The sequence below is a fragment of the Suricata suricatta genome, chromosome 14 (assembly GCF_006229205.1).
Source record: "Suricata suricatta isolate VVHF042 chromosome 14, meerkat_22Aug2017_6uvM2_HiC, whole genome shotgun sequence".
Classification (NCBI taxonomy): domain Eukaryota; kingdom Metazoa; phylum Chordata; class Mammalia; order Carnivora; family Herpestidae; genus Suricata; species Suricata suricatta.
In genome coordinates this window covers 51,904,451-51,916,628 of record NC_043713.1, presented here as the reverse complement: position 1 = coordinate 51,916,628, position 12,178 = coordinate 51,904,451, and the positions used below count along the sequence as shown (strand labels likewise).

Below are 12,178 nucleotides of genomic sequence, written 5' to 3'. Positions count from 1 at the left end.
AATAGTCTACTTTTAGGACTTAAACTCTGTTAGGGGACCCTTTCTCCCCTCGGGTATCTCAAACAGAAACTAGCCATTGAGCAAACAAATGTTCCTGTTCGTTTATTTTGGTTGAGAGTTAGGACTCCAACTGGAGTTCCTTGATGAGATAACCCTTTTAAAAAGACCAGATGCTGTTTGGCTGATCTCAAGAAACGCCTGCCCCCTCCCCGCCCTCTCCGCTGGGTCTAGTTTTCGCGTGTGTCCCGTTGTTTTGAAGTAAACGAACTGTCGCTTGCCTCTGAGACTTTCCCCATCACCTAAAAAAAAAAAAAAAAAAAACACCCAAACCGTAAATAAACTAAGTAGAGACGTCAGCGCCCGAGGCTGCCTCCAGTTTCGCCTCTGTGCTGTTTTTGTTTTGTAACCTCGATGGAGAAGCCGGCAGGAAAAGCTCCGTGGAAATAAGGTTAAACCCGAGGAGGACTGAGGCAGCCAAACGATGACTAACTAGACTTTGGAGCCTCTGTTTTAGGATCACACTGAAAATTAAAGCCAGCCTCCCACCCACTCTCCTTCCCAAAAAAAGACACCTCCGCCTCGAGAGTGAATTAAGGCCAGAGTTTACAAAACTTGGGTGGTTTTACCAATTACAGAACTTAAAATGAATAAACAAGGAGAAAAGCGTCATTCTAAGAAGGCAGCAACCTTCTGATTTTTTTTTTTTTCTCTTCTGTGGTTTGCCGACTGCTCGGCACCTATGAGAACACACACCTAAAACGGCAGAGGGGGGAAGCATGGTCCTAGGGGAAACCACCAGCCTGGAAGCTACTCTGCAACTTGCTGGAGCGCAGTTCCTTCCCCGGGCCTGGCTGGAGATGAATCAGCTGCTGCGACCGAGTGCGGGACAGATGTGGGGCGGGGAGCAGGCGAGGCCGCCCGTTAGAGGGCCGCGGCGTCCCAGCATTTGAAGGGTTGTTTGTTGCTGGGATTGGTGGCTCTTTTCCGTTGGGGAACTGGAGCGGAGGGAGGAGAGACGCAGGGAGGAGGAGCCGGGGGCCGGCCGACGCTGCGACTCCGCGGTCTGAGGGGCAGGAGCCTGGTCTGCAACCGGGCGGTTACTGGGGAGACGCTTTGTTTGCTAACTTCGAAAGCTGCTTCGGCTGCCTCGGCCGCTTTCGAAGCCACTCAACAAAACACGCCTTCGGGTAGGCTTAACCCTCCCCCTGCCCGCTTACAGAAGCCCGGGACAAAACTGTTTCCGTCTGCGTGGTGATCCTTGGCCACGCGATGGCTCTCATTAGGCACACAAAGGTATCTTTTTCCTCGTCGAAGTGAACTTAGCTAATAACTGCGATTCTCAGGCAAGCGGATGGAAACCGAGAGTTGAAACGACCTACAGGGGAAGGGGAAGAGACGGGGAGCATTAAAAGCCTCTTTCAAGTTGCGAGGGAAAACAAAGTCGAACTTTAAACTCTATTGCTGGAGGTCCGGCTTGATCCGGCCAGTGCTCGAGCGAATCCCATTAAAGCTGTTAGTGATCTGGAGAGACGCTCCCAAGAGGGACACCAGCACCTTTCCGGGTGATGGCTCTCCAGTAGATTCTCCGACCCTCAACCCCACCCCCACCCCCAAGGCGGATCCCAGACTTGTTTGGAGGTATGGATTGTTATTGCATTCTGGGAGGAAAGAGCCCGGAGTCAGCATAACACAGGGAAGAAAAACAGCCCAAAAGACTGGGCTCGGAAAAACCAGCAATTGCTTAGGATATTTTTTGTTTATTTGCTTTTCTCAAGGTGGAAAAATAAGTTTCAATTCTGGCTCTGTCAGTCCTTTAATGTCCCAGGCAGGGCCACTCAATAAAACCGATCCAGGGACTTTTGAGTTTCTTTTCAGTGCTAAAGGAAATGATATGGATTCGCTTTTGCTGCCTATTGTTTGCTGAATTCTTATGCATGTTAAATTGGAAAATTATGTGAGTAAAAGTGAGAAGGTGCTTCATGCTGGAGAAGTCTGCCGCCAATAAACATTTTTCACCATTATTTATGTTTTCCCTCCAGGCACACATAGTTCCATTTGGTGTCATCTTTTGAAGCTGCTTCAAGGCCAAGAAAAGACAGAGTTGTGTAAGTGATTTTCACAGCCTGCAAACCCTTCAAAGGCAAAAACGCAGAAAGAAACTTAGAAAGGCAAATAAGGCAGTAAAGTGTGTCAATATGTGCAATTATTTTTTTTTTTGTCTATACCAGGTCTATCAAGTGATCAGAGAATGTATTTACTTCATTCATCTACTGGACAACCATTGATAGACCAGGTTTCCCTCCAGCAAGAATGGTGACTCACATTTGCTCCTAGTCTCTGGGGAACAGATACTTTTATAAAGTATGCAGACTGTGGGGCTCCAAATGGCGCATGAGCATTCTATAATCATGGTTTCACATCTCAGGTCAGAGGGTCTTGGGCTGCTTAAGGAGAAGCCGGCCATTGTCTTTTCAAGGGCCTGGGTTACAACCATCTTGTGATTTTATCCATCAGGATTACTCTCCTAGCCTTGGTTACATGCATAATGTAAAACTGGTGCTACTACTTTTGTTTGTAATCACTTTTCTCCTGGCCAGCACTTCCTTTCCCAGTCTTTTCCCCTCTCTAGTCCAGTCCTCACTGCTCACTGCCTACAGGGGGTTTGGAATCAAGGGGACAGAACAAAAAGCATGGATCTCAAAAGCATGGATCTGTATTGTGCTTTCCAGTTTTTTTTTTTAAGTTTATTTTTTTGAGAGAGAGAGTGAGCAGGGGAGGGAGAGAGGGGAGGGGATCTCAAGCAGATGTGAGCAGGAGAGGGAGAGAAAGGGAGACTCTCAAGCCAATGTGAGGCTTGAACTCATGAACCACAAGATCACAACCTGATCTGAGATGAAGAATGAGACACTCAACCGGCTGAGCCACCCGACTTTGGCTCAGGTTATGATCTCACGTTCCTGGGTTCGAGCTCCGTGTCACGCTCTGTGCTGACTGCTAGCTCAAAGCCTGGAGCTCTGTGTCTCCGATTCTGTGTCTCTCTCTCCGTCCCTCCCCTGTTCACGCTCTGTCTCTGTCTCTCAAAAATAAATAAATGTAAAAATAAATTAATTAAAAATAAATAAATAATCTCATTTGATACATGAACTGTAAGTGGGTTATTTTTCCCCCTTAAAGTCAAGTTAAGTAACAGCAAATAGAACTAAAAGGTATAAAAGCAAGTATTGGACATAGATTACTTGGCTTTAAATCAGGTGATCTCTGTCACCTGAACAGGATGGGGGTTGCTCTAAAATCTCCCTCTTCTCTGTAATCTATCTGTAGTTTTATAACAGACAGTCTTCCAAACTTCCTGCTTTTTATACTTTTCTCTCCCTTTCCCTATTTTTAAATTTTAAAAAAAGGTTATTCTCAAAAATTCAATATGAAAGCCATACAGAGAGAAACATGAGAGATCTCTTAATTGTCCTCTTCACTTCCTACAGGCACACGTGTATCATATACACACTGTTGTTACTTGTTGTTTCCAAGTCCCCTCTGCTTGGGCAAGGCCCACACCACTGTGCTGCAAGTCTGGCTGTTTTGCACTGGTCAAAATTTGGCCTAAATATCACCTCAGAGAAGTCTTCTGTGACCGACTGACCTAAATATAAGTGCCCCCTTCCCCCATCTAGTTCAGGGTTTCTCAACCACGGCCCTATTAATATTTGGGGTTGGATAATTCTTTGTTGTGGGGGCTGTCCTGTGCATTGTTAGGCAGCATCCCTGACTGCTAACCAACACTTGCTTGCCTGTAATACCCTCCCCACCAAATTATGATAATAAAAACATCTCTAGACATTGCCAGATGTCCTCCAGAGGGGATGGAAATGGTGTGGAAGAAGGGAGGAGGCAGGGATTACCTCTGGTTGAGAACCACAGGTCTAAGCTCAGCCGTTTCTTCTTCCAGAGCCAGTTTTTAATTATTTTGTTTATTTGACTGTTAACTTGTTTATTTTCTTCTGATCCCCCTACTAAACTGTATGCTCATTATTAAATCTTCATGCACTGAACACAATGCCTCACACATCATAGGTACCCAATAAATATTTATTAAACAAAATAATGCATGAAAATGAGGCTGTAACGGGGTGTACCTGGCTGGCTCAGTCAGTAGAGCATGTGACTCCTGATCTCAGGGTCATGAGTTTGAGCCCCACACTGAGTAGAGAGGAAAGAAAGAAAGAGAAAGAAGGAAAGAAGAAGAAAGAAAGAAAAGAAAGGAAGGAAGAAATTGAGATTGTAAGAATCATTAATAAAAAGAATATAATCATCTATTGTATATAGAATACCAGGGAGTATGCAAACACTTCATCTATTTAGTCTTATTTATTCCTGAAAACAACCTTAAGAAATACTCCTTGTTATTACCCCATCTGACTGAGGAAGTTGTTGGAGTCTGGGGAAATGACATGATTTGTCCTGTCAATCTGACCCCTGGTCAGTGATTCAAACAATAATGATATTCTGCAATGCTTTTTTCATTTATGTAATAATTTGTTTAGAGATGAGTATTGAAATAATTTCTCATTTGTAACTAAGACAAAAAGTCCAATTATATTTGAAATACTGAACAATTGAGAGAACATGTGCACCATCCAATTTGAAGAAACTCCTCCTGATGGTAAATTGTGTGTCTCAGCAGAATGTCAGCCTGTGTACAGATCTTTTGGGGCCTGAGTACCTCTGTAGGAGTCCGGGGGAGGTGGAATGGCTGGGTCAGAGGTATGTGCATTCAGAACATTCACAGATCCTGCCAAACAGCCCTCAAAATCAGCTTACCTATTTAAAATCCCACCAAAGGTGTGTGAGAAAACCTTTCTCTACGCCCTAACACTGCATATTATCAATCAATTTCATGTTTGTCAATTGCCTAGACAAATAAATGGCACCTGATTTTTATAAGGTTTACATTTCTTTGTTTGAGAAGGTGAGCACATTTTTGTGTATTGGCCATTTTTTATGTCTTCTTTTTCCGTATTTATGACTTGTGCCAAATATTGTGTTGTATTGTTGTTTTTATGTTCTTTTTTAAAAGCGTAAGTAAGAAACAGTCTGTTTTGGGATTAGCTTTAAAGTTCCGCTAACAAAGAACTAAAAAGAGTGAGATTGAGAGAAAGGTTAGGTGAAATAATAATGAAGGAAGGCAACATATCTGTTTTTTAAATATGTATATGTTGTTTGGAATAAGTACCATATTTATCCAGTAAGAATAAGACTCTCAGAATATTATACCTGTTAACTTACTCCCTTTCTCCCCTTTCCATCAAAGGGTTAATCCATTCTTGTGTTTCCATTTATCACCATTACCTCTTCCCAACACTGTGGAGGACCCATTTATAATAGCAATAAAATGATGAAATATCTAGGAATAAATTTAACAAGAAATATGTGCAAGTTTTATGAAGAAAACTTTAAAACCCTACTGAGACATAAAGGAAGCCTCAAGTCAAATAAAAGATATAATTTATTCTTTCTAACAAGATTCAATAGTGAAGGCATAAAGATGTTTATTTTCCCCAAATCAATCTTTAAATTTAAAGCAATTTCCATTAAAATACCGACAGGATTTTAAAAAATTGCCACAGTTCATCAAAATTAAACGGCTCACAAAATAGCCAGGGAAATTCTCAAAGAGAAGAGTGGAGAGGGAAATCCCTCCAAATATTATTGTATTTATTTATTTATTTATTTATTTATTTTTAGCGTTTATTTATTTTGAGAGAAATAGAGACAGCATGAGCCGGGGAGGGTCAGTATATGCTTGATGTGGGGCTCAAACTCACAAGCAGTGAGATCATGACCTCAGCCAAAACCAGGAGTTGGACACTTAACCCACTGAACCACCCAGGCGCTCCTACAGTATGTTTAGAAGTTCGTAATAATTAAAATGTGAAAGTTTTGTAGTGAGAATAAAGAAAGAAAATAAAGAACAATGAGACAGATTCTAATATATAGAGATACTTAGATTTTGGCAAAGATGTCTTTTCAGATCAGGGATAAATTGAATGAGGGCAATTAGTCAATTTACTGTCAGTTAAAAATAAAGCTGGATCTTCATCTCACCTTTTTGTTTTAATCAGCTTAACGATAACCCATAACCCTCGGACCAACTCACCTTTTTTTTTTTAATGGTTATTCATTTTTGAGAGACAGAGAGACAGAGCGTGAGCAGGAATAGGGCAGAGAGAGAAGGAGACACAGAATCCGAAGCAGACTCCAGGCTCTGAGTTGTCAGCACAGAGCCCTATGTGGGGCTCAACTCACTCACCAGGAAATTATGACCCCAGCTGTGGTCGGTTGCTCAGGTCGCCTAACCGACTGAGCCACCCAGGCACCCCCATCTCACCTTCTTTAACAAAAATAAAATTCCCCTGAATCAAAGATTAAAATGTTACAGTAATTAAAAAGGCACCCACACGTGTCCTAGAACAGTGGTTCTTCCAGGCGCAGTATGTGTGGCAATATTTCCTCCCAAGGGACATTTGACAATGTCTGGAAACGTTTTTTGGTGAGCACAACTGGAGAGGAGGGGATGCTGCTGGCATCCAGAGACTAGAGGCCAGCGATGCTGCGAGGCAGGCGTCCACGCCCAGGACAGACCCAGCAAACACTCCCCTGCCCACGGTGCCCACAGTGCTCAGGCTGACACAACCTGCTCTAGAAGAAGACATAAATATGACTGTGGAGTGAGGGAGGCCTTTCTAGTCAGGTCATAAGATCAAGAAACAATAAAAGATATATAAACATTTATAAACATAAATAAACTTAAGTTTCAGGAAAAATTCTATACATTTCCCAAAACCTAAGGAAATGTGAAACAATGTTTACAGCTCATGTCAGGCATAAGACCAATTTACCTAATTTATGAAGAACTCATACAAACTATAGGAAAGAAGAAAGTACCCTGTTTTTAAAAAGTTGGGCAATGTTTGTAGATAGGCAGTTCACCAGAAAATGGGATCCAAAAAAAGAAGAAAATTTTATGTGGTAGTCATTACAACAATAGAGTGAATGAGATGGAACTGATATGGAAAGATTATTAATATATATTGATAAGAGTTTTTTTTAAGCAAGATACAAAACAATTATAATTAACCCTTTTGTATAAAATATTTCGTGCCTAAATTTTTTGAAATGAAACTAAAATATTAAGAGAGTATTCACAATGGCTACTTTCAGAGGAGGAAAGGGAAGAGAATATGCATCATAAGGGGACTATTACTTTTTTTCATTGTGTGTTTTTTTGTACAAGAAGAAGAGAGAGAGGCAAGCTGGAGTTAGAGAGCCAAGCACTGTGAGACTGGTAAAGGCCTACATCATTTTATTTCACCTTCACTTACTCCTCCAACGCTCTTCCTTTCTTTGTGGATGTCTGAGTTTCTGACTTGTGTTTTCCTTTTCTCTTAAGAACTTATTTTAACATTTCTTGCAAGGCAGGTCTACCATCATAATTTTTAATGACTGAATAATAGTCCATTGCGACAATGGATATCATTTATGTACCATTCCCCTTTTATTGGACATTTAGGTTTTGTTCTAGTTTGAGTTAGAGGAGATTTTTGAAGATCCTATATAAAAATAAGCAAGGATCTAAAATAGGAGTCTGAAGTTGTATTTGGGGCCTATAAGTCTGGCTCTTTGGTCCAGGAGCCATGGGGGGTTAATCATTAGCAAGTGTGAATAGCCCCCAGGGACACCCCAGGGGCTCATTATTCATCGCCTTTTACAGGACACAATAACAAAGGCTGTCAAACCACTTACATTGTTGAACTGGATGACCAAATCTGCAAAATTAGAAAGGTTAATCTTGATGCAGGTAATTTTTACAGAAAATTTGGCCAAGCATTACAGCATGTAAAAATAGGGCAAGATACTTTTCCACAAAACAAATTAATACATGCTATCAGTGTCCGGATGGAGTCAGCACATCCCCTGAAAGGCATGGAATATTTAAGTAAAGGCTTTCTCTTCTACTGGCACAGTTGTAAAAGGGAACAATCTGTTATCTCCTAAAGTGTTTCAGCAGGCCTCCACAGGATGTCATGAAAAAGCCAAAACAGTTCTTCCACATTCCCTTAAAAGGCAGGAAAACATAGTCACGTCGAAGCTACTTAGATATACTTTATTTTTTAAACTTAGATAGATTTTATTTTGTTTTTCCAACCCATTTTGGAGGCTGTCCTCAGCAACACATTTACAGAGTAGATTAGCAGGACTCCTTCCAGGGTGAAAGACATGTATACATCAGTCCCTAGTATGGGGCGCCTGGGTGGCTCAGCCGTTTGAGCCTCTGACTTCAGCTCAGGTCATGATCTTGTGGGTGAGACTGGGGCGCCTGGGTGGCTCAGTCGGTTAAGTGTCTAACTTTGACTCAGGTCACGATCTCGTGGTTCGTGAGTTCAAGCCCTGCATCAGCTCTGTGCTGACAGCTCAGAGCCTGGAGCCTGTTTCAGATTCTATCTCTCTCTCTCTCTCTCAAAAATAAACATTAAAAAAAAAATCAGTCCCTATTTTTCTCTCCCCCTCGGCTTGTGCTTGGCAACAATCCACACACGTGTCTACGAGTCCTGAATAAAAAATTTTTAAAAGACCTTAAAAATAGCCAGGTGACCTCAGAAACAAAGACTTTGTCATGCCTAGAATGTCTTTCTTTTGCTTTTTTTACGTATGGAAAAATTGAAATATGTCTCCTGTGGAGATCCTGGAGTAAAGAATCCCCACATACCCGTTGCCTAGATGCAACAATTATCAACCCAAGGCCACACTCCTGCTTCATCTGTACCCTCACATACTCCCTTCTCTCCTGTATCATTTTAAAGCAAATATCAGACATCATATCCTTTCTGGATAAGCTCTTACAGTTAATGTTCTGGCTGGCAACTCCTTATTCCCGAATCTAAATGGTTTGTTTACTAATGGGACTAAGAAGTCCCAGAATTATGCCCTATTATATTTTCCTTTCTAGCTATTTCTGTTCCTATGGTTAAACATTCTCTTCTTGCCAGGGAGAACAATTACATTTTATCCGTAGATAGTATTTTAAGGCTTTTAGCTCTACTAGCCTCTTTTAGACCAATAACTGAGGTCAATTTTCTTTTTTGGACAGTCCTACCCTCAAATATTTATTTATATTTCTCCTATTTGAACAGTCAGACTGTGTGCGCTGACTTTTTTGGTTCAGGCAACATGTTCACCAAATCAATATCTCAACTTGAGATCTCTAGAAATACCGTTTTACTGTATTGACCCTAAAGAAATAAGTTACTTTTAAAAATTAATGTCTACAAGTGATTTTAGGGCCAATTATTTCCTCCTTGGGTACTGTGTGTGTGTGTGTGTGTGTGTGTGTGTGTGTGTAAGACAAGAATAGTGACGTGGGGGAGTAAAGTCTAGAAAGCTTTGCTACATCTAATGTGGAGGTGTTTTCAGCCAGGACCGCCAGATGTAACATGAAAACACACACAGGCCTTATTCCACAATGTAGAAACATAACATTCTAACCATTAGAGTTGAAAACAGCAGTATTTCAGATAGCTGAGCGGTTTTTACTTTCTCCCTCCCTCCCTTCTCTCTCTCTCTCTGTCTCTCTCTCTCTCCTCCTCATGATTCTTGGACACATTATCCCTCATTGGAAACCAGAAATCTGTGATTTGTTCTAAATATTTTGTACTTCGCAAGAATCTCATTTAGTTTTAAAAACCAAACAAAGCAACCATTTCAAAAAAGGGTCTGGATTTCTTGAGTTAGGTTCACTTTTCAGCTAATGAAGTCATATGTTCCTCTAGCAGCTTCTTTATGAGAAAGAGTATAGTCACTTGTCACTTCTTATTTGTCTGATTGCAAAGTGCATTCTCCAAACGGATTAATGATTCCATAACCAGAGCGCTTTGCCTTCTGCTGACATTTTGTGGAGCCTCCAAGAATTCCTGAGACAGCCCCCCACACACCCGGACTGAGATACAAGCCCCTCTGTGTAGCTTTGGAAATCCAATTCAGAAAATAAAGCCCCCATGTTTTCAGACTAATGATACTGTTTAGGAAAAGTTTCCTCTCTGACAGAACTTAAACGTTCACTTGCTTTTCCCATTTCTCCCTCATGGACCTCCCAAAATACATATCTTATTTGGTAGACTTCAAGTTGTGTAAAGATTTCACCAAGTTATTGTTAAGGAATCCTCATCTGGTAACAGGTGGTCTTAAGCTAGAACAAAGAAACTCACAAATGCTGGCAGGGGTAGTAGATTAGCGGATTGGCTGTAGGATAGAAGCCTCCTCTCCACCCTCCCACCCTCCTACCCACCCCCCACCCCCCGCCCATTCCCCCCCTCCCCCCCTCCTGCCACCTCCAACCACACAGAGTGGTCTTCCTAGCTATGATTGCTCTTGAAGCATGAAGCCTAGAAGGTTTGGGGGATGTTTAGGAATTTGCACTGTTTCTTCCACGTTAATAAAACTGAAGATTTATTTTCTTTTACCTGGGGGCCTCTAGATATACACTCTGACTGTCCACTCCAGACGTTATCTCAATGGCCAGAGAAACAAAAACAAAAATAAAAGTGTACTTTTTAGATGTCAGCTTCATTTGTTCTATCAAGTCTGTTTGTCACCCTAAATGTAAATAATGCCTATGTCCAGGCTGTGAGATTATGCCCCCCGCCTTTCAGTTTGCTGCAGAGAGCTTATACTGACTGACTTTTATCATCATTAAAACCAGTAGGTGATATTTTTTAAGTCAAAGACTTTGGTATCAGGTTCTAGGTACAGTGAGAGGTTCTGCATGGGAACTGACATAGTGGCATTGATCACTTGGCAAAAAATGGCAAATATTCTTGCGTGCTCACTGTGTGTAAAGTGTTAAGCTGGTTGATATGAAAGCTAAGTGATGAACAGTAGGTAATGCGCTCGGGAACTCAAAGGAGGAGAAAAGAGGAGTAGTTCAGTGAATTTCAAAAGCTGAAGAAAGTACGATTGGCAAGGATTTGAGGGAAAGGAGGCCTTTTGCTCAAAGCTGCTGAGAAAACAGCTCACCAATGTCTGTCTGAAGTCTTGAAAATGGGCACACTCTTTGTGGGATTTATTCTAAGGTTCAGTGGTCTAATTTAGCAGATACAGAAAGCAGGTTCATGGGAGGTAAACTTTGAAAGGTATATTGAGGTCAAGTTCCTAGACTAAAGCAGGGGTGTGGGGCCTTATTCTATGGGAAATGAAGACTATTTGGCAACACTTCTGGGAGACGAAATTCACAGTTTTCTCCAGAATGAATCAGAGGCAGAGAGTCTGGTTATTAGAGGGTTTTTAAAAACCGAAGGCCTGAAATTTCATTGTAGCTGTGAAAAGGGAAATGATTTTTACCCGGCACTTGAAGTTTCTAAAAAGTAAGACAAGATTTTTACTGTGCCTTGATATTTGATGCTGTACAGGCAATTACTAGAAACACTTAAAGCATAGAAGACACTTTACTGTTGTTTATACTATAAAAAGTTAATGAGTAACCTAGATGAGAACATGAGCCTACTTCCGGCCAGGCTAGTGCCAGAATTCAGACTGTGTAAGTCGGCTACTTTACTTTACTTTTCCTGTTCACACTGCAGAGGTCAAAGGGTGCAACAGGGAAAGGCTTGCAAAATGCTTCATTTCTGTATCCTTGGGGTGCCTGCAAACAGGCTGTTGGCTCATTACTGTAGTGATGGAGATTACTTCCTGAGCCAGCTCATGACTATTATTTAAATAGGCTGTTTCTTACTGTAATTGGCAAGATGTTACCGGGTCTCTGGTCCAGAAGAAGGCTGTTCCTTAAATGTTTTGTTGAATGAACCTGCAGTCTGTAATCAGTTCTGGGGAAGGAGTGATGGTGTTGTGGGGTTAAAATATAAATCTGGGGCTCGATCCTCATTCCCGTGTGGCAAAATGCACATAATGGAAAAATGACCATTTTAAGCATTTTTAAGTGTACAATTCAGTAGCATTAAGTACATTCACAGTGTTGTGCAAGTGGCACCAGCACCAGAACATTTTTCTTTTTTTTTTCTTTTTTTTAATGTTTTTTATTTATTTTCGAGAGACAGAGAGAGACAGCGTGAGCAGGGAGGGTCAGAGAGAGAGGGAGATACAGAATCGGAAGCAGGCTCCAGGCTCTGAG

The 12,178-nt window shown here is 41.4% G+C and overlaps 1 long non-coding RNA gene across 1 annotated transcript; it reads right to left on the bottom strand.

The window, feature by feature from the left end:
* Positions 1–76: 76 nt before the first annotated feature.
* LOC115277762 lies at positions 77–1,288 on the bottom strand. The gene is made up of 2 exons (XR_003902506.1): positions 754–1,288; positions 77–299 (listed from the first exon to the last, which is right to left on the bottom strand). It is a non-coding gene; the product is annotated as an uncharacterized LOC115277762 (long non-coding RNA).
* Positions 1,289–12,178: the final 10,890 nt, after the last annotated feature.